Raw genomic sequence first — 23,571 nt, 5'->3', positions numbered from 1 at the left:
CGCCTCCTGAGAGACGACAACGAAATAGTCGCCGAAATCTATGGCACAAAGCAGAACAAGAACGAGACTGTCCGAGCCTATAGTCGGTGGCTGAAGGAACTGTTGGGGAAAATGCAGAGTCAACCAGCGAATGGGTTGAAAAAGAGATGGTTCGTGGAGGGACTAAAACACTCCCTCCGGAAGAAGATGAAAATTGTTCCACCGACATCATACGAAGACGCATACAATAGAGCGATGGATCTTGAGAGTGAGACCAAGACATCGAAGAAAAAAAAGGAGGATAGCTCATCTGAGGATGATGACTCTTCCGAGGAAAGCAACAGCGATGGCGAGGCTGGCAAAAAGGTGCAAGCGCTCCAGAAAGACATGGAGCGAATGAGGAGGGAATTCAAAACAATGAGAAGAACTGGTCGAACCGAAGGGGACATATGGTGCACTGAGTGCAAAGAAGAGGGACATACAAAGGGTACTTACCCGAAGAAGGCATTCTGCGAGATTTGCCAAGTGATGGGACACTCCACCAAGGAGTGCCCATACAACATGAAGACCTGAAGTACGCAAATGAACCAGGTGTTGTTCACGGAGCAGGCCACAAAATTCGCACCAACGGGTACGGGCCAACAAACTAACACAACGGCATCATCTAAAGGATACCGGGATAACAGACGCGGCGACGGAAGAAATAACAACAATAACAATACAAGGAGCCGGATCCAATACAACTCCAAAGGTCGACCGATGGTACAATGCAGAGCGTGCAAGCAGTGGGGGCACTTCGCCCGAGACTGCCTGAAGGGAGAGGCTACACAATATTTGTGAAAATGGTGCGGACCGGGAGACCACGAAGATGCCACCTGCCCGAAGTCCGGCGTCAACTTGCTCAATGTCGAGGAAACCAAAGAAGAGGAAGTGTTGGCCATAACCCGCACCCAAGCCAGACACGCAATGTGCCCATACCCTGAGATGGAGAAGCGAAGGGTACGGGAAGCACGGGAAGAAATTGAGAAAGAGATACGAGAAAGGGCGAAGGCGAAGGGTACAGCGAGTACTTCCAACCGATCGAAGGTGGAGGATGCTATACTAAATCAAATTTTAAAATTAAAACTGGAGGTGCCTGTGAAGGTACACCTCCTCCTCCAAACGATGCCTCAATTACGAATGGCGTTGCTGAACAATCTCTCCCAACCACGCACCAATACCAACCACTGCACAAATGTTCTTGGGGGGTCTGCAATAGACCCCACGCTGCTGGCAGTTAACACTAGAAGGAAGCCGGCCATTGTGGAGATGGGTATCCTTGGCACCATTCTAACCGATACCATTGTCGATGGTGGGTCAGGAGTGAATGTTCTTCCAGAAGAAACCTGGCGGAAGCTGGGGAAGCCGACGTTGTGGCCATCTACATTCAATCTGCTGGGAGCAGATCAAAATGGAATCAAACCCATCGAGACACTAATGGGCCAGCAAGTTACCATCGGAATGCAACCCTTCATACTGGACTTTGTGGTAATCCCACTAAAGAAAAAAGGGTATGATGCAATCTTAGGGAGAGGGTGGCTGGTGGCAGCCAAGGCCACCCACAACTGGAAGAAGAACACTCTGTCTATGGAGAATGGATGAAGGAAGTTTATCATAGACCTTGGGACACAGTTGGTTAGTGAAGAACTGGCATCATCTTCGGAATCAGAGGGTGAAGGAGAAGGCGACCTGAGGGATGAAGGAAGGGGCTATAGGGAGCCAAACGACGAAGGGATTCTCAAACTGGGAGAGTGCTCTGAGGATGAGATAGGGTTATTGAACGGGCTCTTCCACTGACAGATGGAGTATTACGAAATGTTCCAAAGCTACAGGATCGAAGTAGAGGAACCAGAGCAAGCAACAGAGGAGGTGTACCTGCCAGAATACAGAGAATATTGGAAGGGAGACGCCCCAAACCTCGGTGACGTAGATAATCCCAAGATCATTTGTGTCGGCAACAATTAGAAGCCTGTGTGGAAGGCCGCAGCCTTCAAAACCTTTATTATTCTTCTTCTTCTCATGTACGGGAAGGAGACCATGGTCCCTGTAGAGTTTGTGGTTCCAGGTCTTCAAATGGCCATTGAAAATAGACATGCCACCAACGGGTCCAAATTGAAACCCTACCACGAGAAGTGCACAGGGGACCCAGGAGGCCGGAAGGACACTCGAGAGTCTGGAGGGGAACCCGATAGGATGGAAGGGGACCTGAGAGGCCGGGCAGGCGACTTGAGAGGCACGGGACCAAAGCGGGAGACTCTCGGGTGAAGCAAACCGAGAAAGGGCGATCCCAGAGGCACGAAACCCGAGCCGAATCTGGACACTTGGAAAAAAAAAAAAATAGCCACGGTGGGACCACCGTGCGGTGGCAACACCAACGGTGGGACCACCAACGGTGGGACCACCAGCGGTGGGACCACCAGCGGTGGGACCACCAGCGGTGGGACCACCAGCGGTGGGACCACCGTGCGGTGGCAACGCCGACGGTGGAAACACCGGCGGTGGAACCACCGTACGGTGGCAACACCGACGGTGGGACCACCGACGTGTTGACGTGTCTGAAATCGCATTGCTGCAAACTCCATACGGCCAACGCAAAATAGAATAACCAACTAATTATCCTACTCTCTCTTGAGATAAGGAAGTCTCTAATGCTGTTTTCTAAGTTTGATCAAAGGAGACAACCTCAAGGTTTCTTTTGTCAGGTCTTGACTGTGGGATTTCTCAGTGGCTTGATGTGTTTATGCTGGAAACAGAAGGGGGACTTACAATTTGCAACAAACTGGTCTGCTGTGATTCTCGAATTACGCAATAAAGAGCAAAAGGAAAGGGTTAGGAGATCTAAAACTAACAACACGGGTATGCGAGTAGACGGTTTCAACATAACCAACTCCTACTTGGCAAGAATAGCTCACAACCTTGCAAGGACGGTGCAATCTTCAAAGGGACTTGGAAGATTTTCAAACTGGAGACGCACGGCTAAGCACCCAATTCTGGTGCAGCTCAGACGGACACCTGCAATTGAACTAAGCACAATCGAAGGCTCAGGTTAACCACACAAAAGGATACACAATCAGTATATCCTCAGTGGTATGAGCCTGAATGTATCAAATACCTGCACACCCAAAATAGAAAGATCTATCTAAAATGCTGAGAGAAACCATGCAAACAGGATGAAAACAAGACAATAAACACCAATTCAATGTCTATTTATTGATTTCAGCTGCCTATTACAATAATTTTTGCAACATCTCTATGCTACTACTAAGATCTAACCTATTCTAACTCTTAAATCTAACTATCTAACCTTCTAACCATCTAACTATCTAATAATCTCTAACTCTTTACAAAAGAAAGGCCTCTGCCTTTTATAGATATTACAATTTTGAATCGAAGGCTAGGATGGACTGCATCCAAGGGTCCTGATCTACCTTCCAGAAGCTGGTAGCTTTAACCCATGCCGAATTAATTCTCAGTTATCCAACCAGCAACTATCTCAAATACCTGCCACTATTTGGCTTTAATTTAGGTCTATCCAATCTTCTTGGTGGTTGGGAATAGTTATCCACAAAAATATCTTGTGCGAGACCCATAGGCAGTTTACAATAAAGCAATTTCAGTTTTAAAACTGAATTTCTAGACTTAAATCCAGCGGTGCACTTTCTTGAAAATGCATAGACTGAGTGTTCTTTTGCTTTTTGCCTTCAATTTCGCTGGTGGACTTCATCTTTGTTCAGCGCCACTGTTCCCAATGCTCGGTTGCTCTCGCGCTCTTGCATCTTTTCTTTTCCAGTCTTCAGCGCCTGGCCTTGAATTGCGATCCTTCCTTGATTTGCGCTTGAGGCCTTCTCCTGGTTCTTCAATGACGTCTCGCGACCTGCGAACGATCAATTTCATTTCAATAAATCAATTTGAAAAATTAATTAATTAATTTAACAAATATTAAATTTAATTACGACATCTGGCTTGAGAAGCTCTTTGTGAGATGTATCTTGAAAATGCTTCTCCTTTCTCTTCGAATGTGAAATCTGATCCTTGGTCTTGATGGTGTTTGGGCAATTTACTTCTACGTGATTTTACCTTTGGAGTCTTGGTCGTTTTGAATGGGTTTATGGCGTTTTGAAAACTTCTTATAGCACGATTCTGGAGGTTTGAAGAGCTTCTGCAAATTTTAAAATCCTAACACATGCTTTTCTAGCGAATTTTGGAGAATGGGGAGCACTTTTGCAGACTTTAAACTTTACGTCTCCATCTTCCAAATTACGAACTCTGCATTTTTTCACGCTTTGTTGTCTATTACACTTTTTGCGCTGTGTTCTTTGGAGGAATGGGAATTTTACCAATCTCGAATCCCCATGCTTTCCTTATGCGTTGCAACTTTGGGCTCTATGGCGAATTTTGGAGACTTAACATTTTTGGGGAATTTATCCAATTTTCAGACCTTGGGGAGTTTTGCAAATTCTGTGTCTATCTTCCAATTCGCGACCTTGGGGATGTTTTGCAACTTAAAAAACTTTCGACCCTTTGCCCCTCTCTGCAAACTCTAAGAATTTCGGACCTTTCAAGCATTTTTTGGCAAACTGGGAGTATTTTCGGAGCTAAACGCGTTTTGGCAAATTTGATATATATTTTGAAATTTCGGAGCTATTTCACCCTTTGCAAATTACGGAGTGTTTGAATGAATTTAAACGCTTTTTCGCAATTGGGGATATTTCGGAGCATTTGCCTTATTTTGCAAATAAAACTTCGGACCTTGGCCCCCTTCTTGCAAGTTATAAAACTTCGGACCTTTTCACGCTTTTGGCAACTTAAAACTTTTGAATTTCGGCCCCAGGTTCCGAGTTTGGACGTCTAAGGCGAATTTCGGACCAAAAGGGTCTCTTTACAACTTTTAACATTTTTCACATTTCGCCCCAGGGTCCGAAATTGAGAGACTTAAGTGATTTTCGGAGTTTTCAAGCGTTTTGGCGAACTGGGAATATTTTCGAAGCTAAACGCGTTTTGGCAAATTTGAAGTTCTTGAACCTTTTTGCAATTTCGCCAAAATTTCAAATTTCGGAGCTAGGGTCCGAAATTGAGGTTTTAAGTGAATTTCGGACCTGGAGGAGCTTTTTGCAATATTTCACTTTTTGCCCCAGGGTCCGAATTTGGGCGACTTAAGTGAAATTCGGACCTAAAGCACCTTTTTGCAACTTTAAAACATTTACCAATTTTGGCTTCTGGGTCCGAAATTGGGCATTTTAAGTGAAATTCGGACCTCTGGGGTCTTTTTGCAACTTTTTCACTTTTTCAACTTTTTGCCCCAGGGTCCAAAATTGGGCATTTTAGCGATTTTAGATGTTTTCCTGAAGAAGTGCGAGCTTGGGTACTTGGGCAAGTTTGCCAAGATCTCGCCGAAGGATCATTTTATGGAATATAACATTAAGTATAAGGAAATGTCACTTATACTTTAAGTTATATTCCATATATACTTTCAGGATGTTTGAGAGTGGTTTCGGCCCTCCAGGAGTTATATTGCAAATTCTACTTTTTGGAGGATTCCTCAGTTTTCCAGACAGTCAAATTTCAGGATCAGGACATTCCAGACTTAGCCAAATTTCAGGGTCAGGATATTCCAAACTTAGCCAAATTTCAGGGCATTTGAAGATCAAGATGACATTCTAGACTCCGTCACTCACCAACTTCGATTCGCACAACACGACGATGGACCACCATGCAGTGGAAACGACCGCTGCCGCAAGGAATAAAGGCGCCGAGACATAAAACGCAAACATAAACACAGCCCCAGTACAAACGCACTCCGCCCAACAACGCAGCGCCCACACAAGCACAAGGCAGGCACACATAAGGCATACGCAGCCATACACAGCCATCCAGGAGGTAGTTAAGCGTTCGGCGTGTAGGAGGAGGCCCATACGGTGTGTATGGTAGACGGTTGGTCATGTATTCCGTATGGGGTGATCCATACGGTGGAGGGGTGTTGACCGCACGGGAAGGTGGCCGTACGATTGGAGGTGTCAGTGTTGTTGTTGACCATACGGGGAGGTTGTATGGTCGGGTGCCATCGGGGACATTACAGTGGAAAGAAAAAACGACGACCAGATTTAAAATCATTCAATGGAGTCTGGAGCCAGGACACTAAAAATTTAGAGTGGAGAAGAAGGGTTTTGGCATCTTAAAATATCACAGAAATGATGTGCACCATGGACTTTCATGTGGTTCTGAGGGTTGGGCGAAGGCATTAGAGAAGGCACAGTAAGTGTTGGGTTGTCCTGTACTGTGAGAAAGAAGCCTAAAGCTTAGCATTGGCAGGGAAGCCATAACCCGTAGAGGGAGACAGATTTGGAGGTTGCGAACAAACAGAGTCTGAGGGAAGGCATTGCAGGCACGCGAAGTTGTACGGTATCAGGGAGTTATTAAGTTCAGTTATTAGCCTTTGGGGAGTGTGATGGAGGATTTGAGGCGTCTCCTAGCCTTTGTGCCAGAAGGTTGTGGCCACCTCCAGGCAGGAATGGTACGCTTGAGGAACTTGGAGTATGTCTCGGCTGGACGTGAGGTTGCCTTGGTGGATGCACAGAGGGCTCAAGAGGAGCTGACCACCATATTGGAGGCAGGAATAGCGTGAGACTTAGCTCAGCGTACCCAAGAGTTGGATGCCGAGAGGGTAGCACAGGTGGCTATCGAGGACAAATTGGCTAGGGAGACAGTATCATTTGAGTAGCAGTTGGTGGAGGTTGAAACTAGAAAAGCGTGTTTTGCAGACAAATTTGGTTTAGGCACAGGAGGACTATGATGTCAAAGGAAGCACTAATGGTGAATTCCACACTTGAGCATCGGATGGTAGCAGAAAAGGGTTTTTAGGCGAGGACGCAGCAGGTGTATGAGTTCCACGCTCGACTGGTGTTAGCAGTTCCTGCTGTTCTCTACCTTGGTTCTGTTTAAATGTCATCTCTATTTTGTATTAAGTCATCCGGAGACGACTTCTTTTCTTGGGGGGGATGATGTTGCCAGGAATAATCATTATGTTATGTTGTCATATTATGTTTATGTTGTCATCGGTAATAATGAGTTACAGCAGTCAGTTAGTTAGTCGTCCAGAAGGGCAGTTGGACGCGACGGTTGCTCGCACCCCTTCGGGTATTATATATTGCATACCTTTCCTTCGTAGTGGCATCATGATAGTCGTGTCTGATGTAATGTTGTAAGCACTGGATGTACATGGACTGTTGAATGAATACAAAAACTGGTTCTTTAATATATATCAATTATGTTCTGTGCATTTACTTTCTGCATTTAATCGTTTACCCGTAGGAGGCAAACAGAGATTTTTTATATGTTGTAGCAACAGATAGTCCATATTAGAGCAGCAATGTACAACAATATAATGTAATGGCAATAATGCAGTCAAGGTGGAGGCACTATACACATCTATGAAGAAGAATTCAGGAAACTTATGCATGATGGCATGTGCAAACAAGAATCCTATGAAAGGATAGTCACAAGTACGTACATCATGAAAGACTAAGAGAGAAATAAAGGTTTGCTACAGGGCATATGGGCAGTGGCATTCAATGTTATAAAACCACATCAAGGAAGGGCAGCCTAGTAAATGGCACAGTCATCAAAGAGACTGTCATGATTGCATGAACTTGTACTGTAAATAAACAGTTCAAATATATGATTAACACCATTGAGAATGGATATACATGTTACATTAAATGTCTTGTGAAAGATGTAAAGGAAAGGCAAAAGAGACAACAATGACAATCACAAAACACTCACATACAACCATTAAGAAAGGTGGACAGTAAAAGACATGATAGTGGAAAGATGTTTGAGTGACAATACTGGAGGTTAAAAGAGCAGTCTACAGTTGTATTAAAGGAAGTCAAGGCTCAAAATAGAACTAGAATTTCAAAAGGATGGAAGGATCAACAAAGATAGTGTATAGTGCCATCATGACAAGTACCTTTCACAGTCCACCAAAGACACCAAGCATTAGACAATTTGCTTCAATGTGATCTTGAATACAGTCTCTAAGGACAATCTAGAACAGACAAGATTATACTGGAGAAGATAAAAATCATTCAGGACACATGATTGCAGATATAAAGAACCTGAGACATTCATCTTAGAAAGCAGTATAGAAACACCATTGATGTTGATAGCAAGGTTGATACAGGGATAGCACTACTTAATCAGTTTGCTGAGACCAATTTAGGTGGTCATCAAATGAAAGGTCAAAACCGTGATACAAACATAGATTGCCAATGCAAGTGACACTTTATGCTGAAAACAATGACAAAATCCTAAAGTCTGAGACAAAGAACAAAGACAATTATAAATGTACAATAGAACTTTCTCAGGACATAATGACAATGCATTACAAGGATAAGGGTTTACAAGACAATAAGGTCAAGCAGTGGAAATGTATTCAAAAAGGCCAATGGTTTAAAAGTTTAAATATAGCCTCATGACAGTCAAGAGTGATAGTCCTTTTATGGGATGAGGATTTATTGAAGGAAGGATAGTCTCATAGCTGTTAAAAGTAGGCACATCTCAGTCCAAAGAGGATAGAGAGAACACAACCTAAGGAATAAAGATCATGACATCTATCAATCCATAAGGAGCAGTCACAGAACAAAAGTCACTAAGGAAAATAAGCCACAGTTTTCACACGTCTTAGTCATCTGATGGAGACAAGGGTTCAGAAGCCCATACATGACAGCCTAGAACAATAAAGACATAAAAGACAAGAGGTAGAGAGAATAGTCATCAAGTCTATAAGGGAGGTCAAGGAAAAATCAGAGATCGTATCAAAAGTTTCCATGGCAAGTCCAGGGTATTTTGCATTCTAAGGGGCTATGAAAAGTCACAGAAATCAATAACATAAATTCTAAAAGGAAGCTTGCGGAGGTTTTTAGTGATAGTGACAAAGGATCACCAATGTAAGAGCAGTCTATTTGAAGAGTTGAAGGTGACCTTCTCTTGACAATCAAAACACAATGCATTGATAACATCAAAACACAAGAAGACAGTAATAAGGTTTGGCTAGATTACTTTGAAGATGACAGTGTTTCATGTCAAAAACAGGGTATCAGATAATAGTGCAGAAAAATGTCAAAACAGTGAAGCAGCATTCATCGACAGATCAAAGTTACAGAAGATTGCTAAAGGGGACAAGCTGAAGCCATTCACATTTTCTTCAATAATAGAAGAGGGCAGCATTCTCAAGATGCCAATGAGGTGACATAAGACCAAGGGATTAAAATTCAGTAACAAGAGGAGCTTTAAGACTCACGATAGCCATTATGACATGCGTAAGATGTGCCGAATGGATAAAGAATCATTCAAGAAGCAGTTTGGAGTCATAATGATGCATTTTTTAGTGGTTATGACTGTTGTAAATGCCCTTTTTCATATTCATCCGACCCACAATAGTTGGGTGAAGTAGAGACACCAGGAAGAGAGCATCTAGGAAGAAGTTGAGGACTTCTTCAAAATAGTTGAGAAGACATAGGAGGAAGTTTGAGACCTTTCCCAAGGCAGATTACAAGCATCTAGGAGCTCCTTAAAGCCTCTTAAGTGTAAGGATATGGTCAAAGAGCAGTTTGAAGCATTTGAGACACCTTTTGGGGCAGTTTGTAAGGCTTTTATGGCCCATTTTCAGTTATATCCGACCCAGCTATGGAAGAGGACTTCTTCAACTATCAAGGCAAGGATACATGTCATATTTTCTTGATGGCACAAGATGCATCTTCTATGAGCAATGTAATCTATAAATTTTCAGCCTTTAGGCCTTTAGTTTTTTAGTTCTTACTTTTTTCTACTAAATATTGTAACTGTGGAGGTTCTCTTTATCAGAAACTTTCTTTGTAACTCAGATGACAGTGTATTTTCAAATTTGCAAAGCATTTTCAGAATGTATATTGCTGCTACAGCGCCAAAGAGTCAATAAAATCAGCATTTTACCTTCAATGGAGCTGTCAGATTGTGTGCAAGTTTGGTAGTTGATATTACTATACGTGATTTTCTTTTCATGAATTCTTAAAATGATTGTATTATCAGCACCTTTTGACAAAAGAAGCATGATTTTTGTAGGTTGTCGTTTGTGTAAGTCTAAAAAATAACCTTGCTTTGTGAGGAAAAACTTACTTTTTCATTCTTATAGGGTTGTTAAAGCTTAGCCTTTCTACAAAATGTTTATACATGAACATGTTATCTCTTAAGCTGTTTTCTACAAAGTTTATAAAGGAAGATTTCTACAATAATCGCTGATCTCCTAAATTACAGACCAAAGATTATTATCAAGCAAGCCCGATAAAGATTAAGAAAGGAACAACGATTCATTTTGAATAAACTACAAGTGAAGGCATTTAATGTGAAACCAAATAATATGGATCAACTTTATGTTTAAAGAAGCGACTTGACATGGACAGGTGCAAGTCTAAGTCATGTTCACCATAGGAGTCATCTTCAATGTCTTTGATGAGTATATCTTCACAAATTCAAGGTATAAGTCTTAGTGGCAGAGAATAGTTTAAAGAGATGAAAAACATGAATAAAACAGCGATGATGTGCACGACTTCCATAGCATATGTTATATTATATTTGATGGGCAAAACACTTTAAAAAGGATATCTTCTTGTCGTGAAAGAAAGCATGGTAGTGCCATCACAGTTTGAAAAACATCACAGCACTGGTGATTAAGAAAGAAAAGGTTAATATACATGGAAGTGATTCAGATATTCTGCAGAGGTCGAAGTGCAAAACAATCAATGATTAACAATAAGCAAAAGGATGAATAGCGACTAAGAAGTCAATTTAATTAAAGACTATGTTAAGGTTGTTACAGCAGCAATGACTTTCTTACATAATGTACAGCAACTATAAATGGAGAACAAAAGAAAAGGTCGGTAGATATGTTACTTCCTCATCAAGATACACAACAATGTTATTAGAGATAAAGACTTAGAACAGAGATTAATTTGGAGCAACAGATTTTATCATAATTTGGAGCAATTAAATTGTTTATATTTACCATATACATACTGAAGAACAGCGATTAAGGATATGATATCAAGCGAATAAAGATATGTTAATCGCCTATATTGGTAAGGACATATGCTATATTAAAAGACAAAGCCTGTTCTTCCAAAGCAGTGATCGATCTTTGCTAATCAAGAGGTGCGTTTTGGACTTGGGAAACATTAAATTACATTCGATTTGTTCAAATGAAGGGCAGCAATTTAACTAAGAGAATGGAGAAAAAATAATGCACAAGATCATTAAGACCATCGGTGTTATGATGAGCATGGATTTTATCAAGAAATTTGATTTACTTCTGAATATAATTCAGAGTCAGCGACTAAACACTCTAGCAGCGATATAATAAATCTAACTTCTAAGTCAGTGAGTGGTCAAAGAGGAAGGTGCGAATTATATTAAGGTACAATTAGATTGTGTTAAAGAAAATTAGAAGGTGAGATAGTTATGGCAAAAGATGTGAGTTATCTAAAAGGTACTTAAAATTAAAATGGTAAGCAGTGATCAAAAGGTGCAATTAACAAGCAGTATGTTTGCTTGTTAAAAGAAGATTTTTAAGTTCAAGAGGTGCCATTTGTCTTGATTAGGACATGACTCATTTAGAAGACATGTCTACTAGCAAAAGGATACGTCCTTCCAAATAAACATGAAAATATATGAGAGAAAAGATTGAAAAGCAAAGGGAGTATGTGGTGTGTGTGAATAAAGAAAAGAGAGATCTGCTGACAGGAATAATCATTATGTTATGTTGTTATATTATGTTTATGTTGTCGTCGGTAATAATGAGTTACGGCGGTCAGTTAGTTAGCCAACGGGTAGGTAGTTGGAGTCGCGACGGTTGTGTCGCACCCCTTTGGGTATTATATATTGTGTACCTTTTCGTCGAACTGGGATCATGTTAGTCGTGTCAGATGTAATGTTATAAGCACTTATTGTACATGGACTGTGGAATTAATACAGAGGCTGGTTATTTAATATATTTCCATTATGTTCTGCGCATTTATGTTCTGCATTTAACCGTTTACCCGAGAGGGCAAACATTTGGCGCCGTTGCCTAGACGAACTCGGGAACGGAAGACACGGATGGCGCACAGACACAATGGGCCCACCCGTTGGTGAAGTAAACCCGGAGGCCGACGACGCGCGGTCAGAACTTTACATAGGAGAAGACACGGCAACGCGAGAATTTTCAATTTTGCTCCAGGTAGCCATTCAGACATACGTTCGACGAGGAGCGGCGGAGGTAGAAATCCCACCAAGTGTCGTGTGGACAGCGCTGGAGGTTAGCCCAGCAGTAAACCGATTGATGAACCACCTCCCCCGGTTGCTTGCACAGGCATCGCTGGCACAACAGGCCCGCTTGGAGGAGATTGCCCAGGAAGAGCGATGACAACAAATCTTGCAACGCTACGAAGAGAACAACCAACGGGAAACAGAACGAGATGGCGCCAGGCCAAGAGGAAATTGAACCTTTGACTTATGCCCAATAGACTAAATAAGGACAAAAATAAAAAGATCCAGAGTGACGAATGGGAAGTGGCACAAACCGCATTGAATCTCAGACAGCAGATAGAATGAAGGCGTAGGCTAAAGCAGCTTGCCGAGGGACGACCGGCCGAGGGGTTGCCCGAAGGGAACCCAGGAGGTGTCACGGAGGTTGCGGAGGCAGAGATAGACGGAGAAAACTACACTGTCTACACTGTTGTAGGGTTGCCAGAAGGAGTCACGGAGGGTGCCGAAGGAGAACTCTACAGTTCGCCAGAATACCACCGTAGGGTAAGAAGCCGCGAAGAGTTGGTGGAACAAACAAGGCGAAGTCTAAACCTGATCGACGCTACCAAAGACTTGCCAAAGAATTTGTCCATTTCAGAGGACAACCGGAGGGAGACAACCAACTGGAGGGAGACACCGGAAGGTGACGGTACGACCGAAGGTGCCGAGGGAGCACAAGGGTACCGTACGGGAGGCAATTTGTTTGGTTCGGTGTCAGCAACTTTTTCCGGAGGACCCACGAGTGGAGGTTTAGTTGCAGGAGGCGGAGGATCGCCAGGTACAAGCACACAAGGAATTAGAGGAGCGAGATCCAGCAGTGGGATGGCGAGTAAACAAAAATTGCCAAAGTTCGCAGGGGAGGGCAAGGACGACCCCTTACGGCACTGCCGTACATTTGAAACCATTTGGTCCGCCAACGGAGTAACAGACCAGGATGACTGGGTGCAACAGTTCCCAGCCACGTTACGAGGAGTTGCCATAGATTGGTACTCCGATGTGGACAAGCAAAAAGTGGCCACGTGGGCCAATCTACAGAAGGAATTCACGAGGGAGTTTCGTTTGCTCGTGATGACAATGAAATTGTAACGGAGATATACAGTACCAAACAAGGTACCAGGGAGACAGTACGGGCATACAGTCGGAGGTTGAAAGAACTCTTGGGTAAAATGGAAAGCCAACCCGCAAATGGATTGAAGAAACGATGGTTAGTTGAAGGGTTGAAATCCTCCCTACGGAGGAAGATGAAAATTGTACCCCCGACGTCATATGACGACGCTTATAATAGGGCGATGGACCTGGAGAGCGAACACAAAACATCAAAGAAGAAGAAAAGTAATAAATTCTCATCCGAGGACAATGACTCTTCACAGGAAAGCAGCAGCGACGACGAGGCTGGCAAACGGGTGCAAGCGCTCCAGAAAGACATGGAGCGAATGAGAAAGGAATTCAAAATAATGAGAAGCACTGGTCGGAACGAAGGGGACATATGGTGCACTGAGTGCAAAGAGGAAGGGCACACAAAGGGTACTTGCCAAAAGAAGGCATTCTGTGAGATTTGCCAAGTGATGGGACACTCCACCAAGGAGTGCCCGTACAACATGAAAACCCGAGGTACGCAAATGAGCCAGGTTTTGTTCACAGAGCAGGCCACAACATCCGCACCAGCGGGTACCGGCCAACATACTAACACAACGACATCATCTGGAGGATACCGGGACAATAGACGCGGCGGCGGAAGGAATAGCAACAATAACAATAACGGAAGCCATCTCCAGTATGATGCCAAGGGCCGGCCAATTATCCAATGTAGGGCCTGTAATCAGTGGGGGCACTTCGCCCGTGATTGCACGAAGGAAGCCACCCCTCAGCACCTCTGCCGTTGGTGTGGGCCAAGCGACCATGAGGACGCAAATTGCCCGCAGGCAGGGGTTAATCTCCTCAACATTGAGAAGGCTGAGAAGACTGGTGAGAAAGAAGTACTGGCGATCACCCGCACCCAGATGAAAAAAGCCACTTATCCCGACCCTCGTACGGAGAAGGAGAGATTACGGGAGGCAAAGGCCAATATTGAACGTGAGATGACGACCGAACGACGGGACAACAAGGTGGCGAGTACATCATTTCGTACGGAAGCAGAAAATAACATCATTGGGCAAATATTGCAGATGGAGGTGCCGATAAAGGTAAAAGACCTTCTAGACTCTATGCCACAATTGAGGACTGCCATCCTCACCAATGTGCAAAGCACCGCATTATCGAGTGCACCACAAGTAGGGGTTCCCGCCACCGCATCGTCGAGTGCACCACAGGTAGGGGTTCCCGCCACCGCTACGAAGAGTACACCACAGGTGGAGGTTTCCGTCAGCCCTTCAACTGACCCGATGTTACTAGCCGTGAGCAGTGGTAGACACCCAGCTGTGGTAGAAATGGGTATCCGTGGGACCATTCTGAAGGACACCATTGTGGACGGTGGATCTGGGGTGAATGTACTACCAGAAGAAACATGGAAGCGGCTGGGGAAGCCCACCCTATGGCCACCCACATTCAACCTGGTGGGAGCGGACCAACACGGCATTAAGCCACTCGGCCTGTTGATGGCCCAGCAGGTGACGATTGGTACGCAACCATTCTTGTTAGATTTCGTGGTTATTCCCTCGAAGAAGAAAGGCTATGACGCCATCCTGGGGAGAGCGTGGTTGATCAACGCAAGGGTAAACCACAACTGGAAGAAAAATACACTTTCCATGGAGAAGGGAGGGTGGAAATATACCATTGACCTACACACCCAAGATGTCGGCGAAGAGCTCGCCTCTTCCGACTTGGACTCAGAGGACTCTAATAAGGGGAAGGGGGTCCCGATGAAAGCAAGGGCAAGAACGCGATGGAGCCGAACAGTGAAGGGGTGCTCGAATTGGAGGGATGTTCTGAAGATGAGGTATGCTCACTTAACGGGCTCTTCCACTGGCAAATGGAGGATTATGAAATGTTCCAAAGCTATAGGCTCGAAGTAGAGGAACCAGAGCAACCAACAGAGGTGTACCTGCCGGAATACAAAGAATATTGGAAGGGAGACGCCCCAAACCCTGGCGACGTAGATAATCCGAAGAGTGTTGGCCACGATTGGAACCCTGTATGGAAGACCGCAGTCTTCAAAATCTTTATTATCCTTCTTCTTCTTATGTACGGGAAGGAGGTCGTGGTCCCTGTAGAATTTGTGGTTCCAGGTCTTCTGATGGCCATTGAAAATAGATTGGCCACCAACACTCGAGAGCCCGGAGGGGGACCCGAGAGGATGGAAGGGGACCTAAGAGGCCGGGCAAGCAACTCGAGAGGCACGGGACAAAAGCAGGAGACTTTTGGGCGAGAAAAACCGAGAAGGATGAAGGGCGATCCCAGAGACAGGGGACCCGAGCCGAAGACTCTCTAGACAACTTCAAAAAAAAAAAACGCACGGTCATACGACAGCGACCGTGCGGTCAAAAAAAAAAGGGTAAAAGTGGCCACCGTACAGTGGACCACCGAAGGCGGCATCACCGCACGATGGAACCACCGACGGTGGGACCACCGACGATGGAACCACCGTGCGATGGAACCACCGACGGTGGGACCACTGACGATGGAGCCACCGTGCGGTGGCACCATCGTGCGGTGGGACCACCGACGGTGGAGCCACCGTGCGGTGGAACCACCTACGGTGGCACCATCGTGCAGTGGGACCACCGACGGTGGAGCCACCGTGCGGTGGAACCACCTACGATGGCACCATCGTGCAGTGGGACCACCGACGGTGGAGCCACCGTGCGGTGGAACCACCAACGGTGGCACCACCGTGCGGTGGGAGCCACCGAAGGCCGCGCAAGGATATAAAACGCCGCACACCGAGGAGAGGAAGAAGACACCATATGCCACACACCGTCGAGGAAAGGAAGAAGCCACCACACCGCACAGCCGACCTTGGCAATAAAACCCCGCGGAGGAAGAAGACACCGAACACGGCCGAAGGCACATCACCGCGCAGCCAGGGAAAGGGACGCACCGCACGGCCCGATCAATACACACAACCCACGAGCTACCGCAGGGAGTGAAGCAGACAGATGGGGTTGAGGGTTCTTACAGATTGATCCGCCGCTTAGGGAGAGCGGGATTTCGCACAATTCCACACAGCCACGTAAGGGCAAAACGACCGCCACAGGTAGACCAAGCAGTCGCACGATTGGAGGTGCCAGTGCTGTTGTTGACCGTACAGGGAGGTTGTATGGCCGGGGTGCCATCGGGGACATTACAGTGCTAAAAAAAAAAAAAAACGACGACGACCAGATTTAAAATAATTTGCTGGAGTTTGAAGCCAGGACACTAGAAATTCAGAGTAGAAAAGAAGGGTTTTTGGCATCTTAAAATATCACAGAAATGCGCTGCCCCAGGACCCTGCGAGGGGCGCTGCCCCTCGACCCCGCGAGGGCACTACCCCAGACCCCGCGAGGGGCGCTGCCCCTCGACCCCGCTGGGGGCGTTACCCCCAGACCCCCAATTTATTTTGAGCTACAGAAGACCACAGGAAGTGTTGTGGTTTTCCGTATTGTGAGAAAGAAGCCTGCAGCTAAGCATTGGCGAGAAAGCCATAAGCCGTAGAGGGAGACGAATTTGGAGGTTGGGAACAAACAGAGTTTGAGGGAAGGCATTGCAGGTCCACGCAGTTGTATGACACCAGGGAGTTATTCAGTTCAGTTTTTAGCCTTTGAGGAGTGTGATGGAGGATTTGAGGTGTCTCCTAGCATTTGTGCCAGCAGGTTGTGGCCACCTCCAAGCAAGATAGGTACGCTTTGAGGAACTCGGAGTATGTCTCGGTTGGACGTGAGGTTGCCTTGGTGGATGCACAAAGGGCTCGGGAGGAGCTGACCACCAGGTTGGAGGCAATAGTCGCGTGAGACTTAGTTCAGCGTACCCAGGAGTTGGATGCCGGGAGAGCAGCACGGGTGGCTATCGAGGACAAATTGGCTAGGGAGACAGTATCATTTGAGGACGTGTTTTGCAGACAAGTTTGGGTTAGGTACAGGAGGACTGTGATGGCAAAGGAAGCAATATTGGTGAAATCCGCACTTGAGCATCGGATGGTAGCAGAAAAGGGTTTTTAGGCGAGGACGCAGGAAGTGTATAAGATCCGGGCCCGACTAGCGTCACTAGTTCCTGCCGTTCATCTCTATTTTGTATTAAGTCATCGGAGTCGACTTCTTTTCTTGGGGGGATGATGTTGACGAGAATAATCATTATGTTATGTTGTTATATTATGTTTATGTTGTCGTCGGTAATAATGAGTTACGGCGGTCAGTTAGTTAGCCGACGGGTAGGTAGTTGGAGTCGCGACGGTTGTGTCACACCCCTTTGGGTATTATATATTGTGTACCTTTTCGTCGAACTGGGATCATGTTAGTCGTGTCAGATGTAATGTTATAAGCACTTATTGTACATGGACTGTGGAATTAATACAGAGGCTGGTTATTTAATATATTTCCATTATGTTCTACGCATTTATGTTCTGCATTTAACCGTTTACCCGAGAGGGCAAACAAGATCAAGCACAATAGAAGGAGAGTTACATGAATGTCATTTCAGATTTGAGAATAAAGGAAGGAGACTATGAGGAGATAGAGAAAATAGTTTTTTAGGGCAGAATATATGAGGAGATGAATAAGAAATGTGTAAGTATCTCATTATAATATCTTAAGCAGATTTGAGTAAAGGAGTCTGAGATGATTTATAGACAAGAAGATTATGCAGATTTAAAGGCAAATTTGTAAGAGTTTGTGGCAGAGTTGTAGAGAGGAAAAAGTATATATTGGAGAAGAGTTTAATGAGAGATTGGTGATCAGTTGTGTGGCAAATTTGTTGTCACCGTAGAAGCAGTTTGAAGAAGAGAACTTATGAAGAATAGAATCATCCATCATCCGTTAAAAGGTGGAAATTTGAATAAGGGGTTGGTGCCTCTAATTGAATGAGGGGTTGATGCCTCTAGTGAGCAAGTGCTCACGAATTAGAATGAGGGGTAGGTGCCTCTAGTGGAAAAGTGTCTCACAAACAGAATGAAAGGTTGGTGCCTCTAGTGGATTGATACCTACGAGTTTGTAAAAGTAGTTTTTTATATACAAGGAAGCTATTTTACCGTGGTTTTCTCCCATAAGGGTTTCCACATATATATCCTATCTTCTACTTGTGTTACATGGTAGTTAAATTTCATGTGAATGTTTATATGAAATGAATATGCCTTGGAACTAAGTTATGTGCTTTTGTTATTAAATTGAAAAAGTAAAAGTTTGACATTATACTGATTCACCCACCCCCCTCTCAGTATAACTGTGTTCTCAATAGGATACGCCTTGTTGTTGTTGTCTATGACATGCTGCAGAAGGAAAGAGATTGGAAATTGTGGAAGAGAACGTATCCTGAGGGAGTTGATGGTTCTGTTTTGCTAACCATGAATATGCATCCATTCTGGGCATGGAAGTAGCACTTGTTGCTATAACCTGCTACATTGAAGCAGTCTAGAGATACCAAACGCCATGTTGCCAAATCAAACAAGGATTTAGGAGCTTGTTTGAGGTCTGCCATCTGAGCCACATTTCAAATTCATGTATTTGCTACCATAATCTGCCAGGTATATTACAAAACATGCTAAACACTTGTTAAATGATCTTCACAAATTGCAAGCCAAATATTTAGCTGCAAATTATTTAGATGAGTTGTCCAAACAATTTCATAACTCGAGTAAGAGGGAGCTGTGTATAGTTGAATCTGAACAAGTGCATGAAAGCGAAGGTAAGAGCAAATTTGTAAAAGGACAGCAGACAGTCTGTTGCTAGATATGTCATGAAGGGTTTGACCAAGAAAGGATAGTTATATGAAGACCCCAAAAGATTGCAGCTTCAATAGTACAAAAGGTATAGATTTCTTCAGAATAATGGACAGAAGACAAGGTTTTAAAGCTAATATGATAAATTACAGTTTGAAAGCTATACACATGTCATTGAATAGTGGGCAAAGAGATAAGGCTCAAACAATAGTCCACAATGATAGTCACTAAAGGAAGACACGGAGGTGTAACCATGACAGTTGTTGTAGCACATATGGAACACACAAATCTTCATGTTGTACTGTTAGATCCACCCAGTCACAAGGATTTGTTTCCAAATATAATTGTGGTTGCCCCACGGATAGATGCTGCAATCTTAGTTATGGATGCATCCATAGGTGAATTTGAAGCATGAATGCATGGGGATGAGAAAGAGAATGATAGTCACCAAGACCCCCAAAACATAAGTGACAGTGATAAGGATATGCACAAAAATGGTTGCATCCATGAACAAGACAGTAATAAAAAATGAACAACTTATAGAGGCCACAAGTGAAAGGCGCATGCAAAACATCAAAGGAATGCACAATTCTCAGTTACATGGAAGAAAGTGCAATTACAGTAACTAGAATATAAAGGGCAGCTAATGAGGATTCATGAGTACATGTCAGTCATTCAATGGACAGTCATAATACAATCTTCATGAGATATGACAGTGGTAGATGGCATGGACAACAGGATGAGGTGAGAATCTCACAAGAGGAACAAAAATCATGCAACTGTCAGCATTAGGCATTCATCCATTGGTTTCTTTAATCTTTCTTTGATGAGACTTCAGGATTTTCCAATTATCGATCAAGCCTTTGGAGCTATAAATCATAGATCATAGATCATACAGACTTCAAAAGGAATTTAGAAAGACTGTTGCTAATGAAGAGACAATGAATCTACTCAAAGGATTAAGTGACAGAGACAAGAGGTTATCATGAAAGGGCGGAGTCATAAACAAAAGAGGAAATAGAGCATAGCAAGGATAGAAAAAAGTTGTAGGATGAGGAAGGTAAGTATGACAGTTTTAAATGTGAAAGAATGACCCAAGGGCAGTCTACTATTCTAAGGGACAGTTTGACCTTCACTGTTACAAGATCGACAAGATTTCAAGAGGGTGCTCATACCAGAAGAAAGGAGACTCAAACAGTCCCAAAATCATGAGAGTTGACTATATACATGGGGACAGTCAACATAATCTTTCACAGAGGTGAATAATGTAAGAGATCAAGCTCAGTCATAAGAGTCTCCGAAGAAACAAGGGGTCTAAATCACACTAGATTTCGGAGACAGCAAAGTCATGACAGTCTTATAAGCAAATGAATGAGTGTAGATGACAATTCTCTGTTTATGAAGGGAAAGAGAGACATTAGAAGACCCCTATGTGCAGCTCATTAAGGCTAGAGAGATTGGTCTTTAGATGACAATACCTATGTGACAATATAGGTCAAAGTTGTAATAAAAGGGCAATAACACATAAAGATGACAATGAGCAATGGCTAAAGAGCATGGTAGAGACTTGTAGAGGACGAAATGAAGACATGAAAACAGTCAAGTTTATGGCAAGTATAGCTCACAGGCAATATTCAAGACCATCGTTAACAGAGATTAAGGAAAGCCTAAAGTTTCATAGAGAATAGTAAATGGTGAAGCAATATAGAGGACAATCATACTACCTACACACACAGCATGATAATCATGATAAGAGCAAGTTTGAAGCAAAGGTGAGATTCCAAAAATGGATAATTTTAACAATAAGGTATTATTCCAAGAAGTTGATAAGCTATTTTGTCTTATCCATGCACAAGCTAATCGTAGAATGACAGTCCAAAGCCAAATGGACAGAGTAGCAGCAAAAGCAAGAACAGAAGAACTGAGTAGGACTGTTTTATGACAGTCCAACGAGACCACAGGGGGAAACTTATTCCAGTCATATTGAAGAGGTTGACAAGCTTTAACAGTAGAGGGAAAGGAACCTGTCCTAATTCTTACAAACCTTATCCAAGCATCATCATGTTTGTTCTAACAGGTTGAAAGTTTTGAAGTTTTGTAGCTGCAAGAGAGTTTATCTATCTGTGTTGGATTGCTGAGCTACTTCCTTCGTATTTCTTCCGTTCTCTCCGCTGAGACAGCACGAATTAGGATTGTATATGTCTTGAGGCAGATCATGGTTGTCGATTCTTTCCACCGCATATGTGATTATGGTTCATCGGTTTCATTCTTTATGATGCCATCGAGTTTTGACAACGGTTTATTCTTGTATGAGGTCGTTAAGCTTTGTAATGGCATGGAGAGCAATGGTCGTTTCTTTGGAATATGATGGGTCTTTGTACCGTGGCTCTTCATCTCCCATGTGAGATGTCTCAGTGTTGATCGTATTATATATGTGTGCCGAGATTCATTTACTTCAATTAGTGTGTGAATATTGATTTATATGTGTGTCTATTATAAGTATCATATCTTTGGTATTGTGAGTCTCGAGAGGCTGTCATTATTCTGATTCTACAGTCAAGGAATTCTATCTAAAAAACATTAAAGACACAAACCATAAAAGCAAAACATAGATGATGCACATTAAAAACATTGAAGACACGCAAGACACAAAGCATACGCACGAGATACATAGAAGACACATAAGTCACACAGAAAGTACACAAGACATCGTGCAAACATGCCAGGCACGAGGTAGATACATAAGACATGCAAGGAATTCATGTAAGGCAAAAAAAGATTCCAAGTCAGCAAGTAAGGAGACCATGATATGAAAAGTTGTTTGAATACCAACCATAATCCCCAAAGCACCTATCAAACATTCATAACATGAAGCAAACACAAAGCATAGAAGCAAAACATAGATAATGCACAAAAAAAACATTGAAGACACGCAAGACACAAAGCATACACATGAGACACATAGAAGACGCATGTCACACAGAAAGCCACAAAGTATGCAAGAAATGGAAAAAACACACCAACCAAGCAATTCAAGTAAGACAAACAAAGATTCCAAATCAGCAAGTAAAGAGACCTTCATATGAAAAGTTATTTGAATACCAACCATAATCCACAAAGCACCTATCAAACATTCATAACATGAAGAAAACACAAAGCATAGAAGCAAAACATAGATGATGCGCATAAAAAACATTAAACACACGCAAGACACAAAGCATACACACGAGATACATACACGTTGCATAAGCCACACAAAAAATACACAAGACATCGAGCAAACACGCAAGGTATGAGGTAGACACATAAGACATGCAAGGAATTCAACTAACGCAAACAAAGATTCCAAGTCAACAAGTAAGTAGACCATAATATGAAAAGTTGTTTCAATACCAACCATAATCCACAAAGAACCTATCAAAGATTCATAACATGAAGCAGACACAAAGCATAGAAGCAAAACATAGATGATGGACACAAAAAACATTGAAGACACAAACCATAGAAGCAAAACATAGATGATGCACATTAAAAACATTGAAGACACGCAAGACACAAAGCATACACACAAGACAAATAGAAGATGCATAAGTCACACAGAACGACACAAAGTATGCAAGACATGGATAAAACACACCAGGTAAGAAATTCAAGTAAGACAAACAAAGATTCCAAGTCAGCAAGTAGGGAAACCTTGATATGAAAAGTTGTTTGAATACCAACCATAATCCCCAAAGCACCTATCAAACATTCATAACATGAAGCAGACACAAAACCTAAAAGCAAAACATAGAGGATGCCCATAAAAAACATTGAAGACATGCAAGACACAAATCATACACACTAAACACATAGAAGTCACATAAGTCACACAAAAAGTATACAACACATCGAGCAAACATGGCAAGCACGAGGACGACACATAAGAGATGCAAGGAATTCAAATAAGGCAAACAAAGATTCCAAGACAGCAAGTAAGGAGACCTTGATATGAAAAGTTGTTTGAATACAAACCATAATCCCTGAAGCACCTATCAAACATTCATAACATGAAGGCACAAAAGATAGAAGCAAAAGATAGATGATGCACATCAAAAACATTGAAGACACGCAAGACAAAAAACATAAAGATGAGACACGTAGAAGACACATAAGTTACACAGAAAGACACAAACTATGCAAGACATGGTAAAAACACACCAGGCAAGCAATTCAAGTAATACAAACAAAGACTCCAAATCAGCAAGTAAGGAGACCTTCATATAAACAGTTGTCTCGATACCAACCATAATACCCAAAGCACCTATCAAACATTCATAACATGAAGCAAACACAAAGCATAGAAGCAAAATATAGATAATGCACATAAAAAACATTGAAGACATGTAAGACAC

This window comes from Cryptomeria japonica, chromosome 3 (assembly GCF_030272615.1).
Source record: "Cryptomeria japonica chromosome 3, Sugi_1.0, whole genome shotgun sequence".
In the NCBI taxonomy this organism is placed as follows: Eukaryota; Viridiplantae; Streptophyta; class Pinopsida; order Cupressales; family Cupressaceae; genus Cryptomeria; species Cryptomeria japonica.
This window is presented reverse-complemented; position numbering follows the sequence as displayed.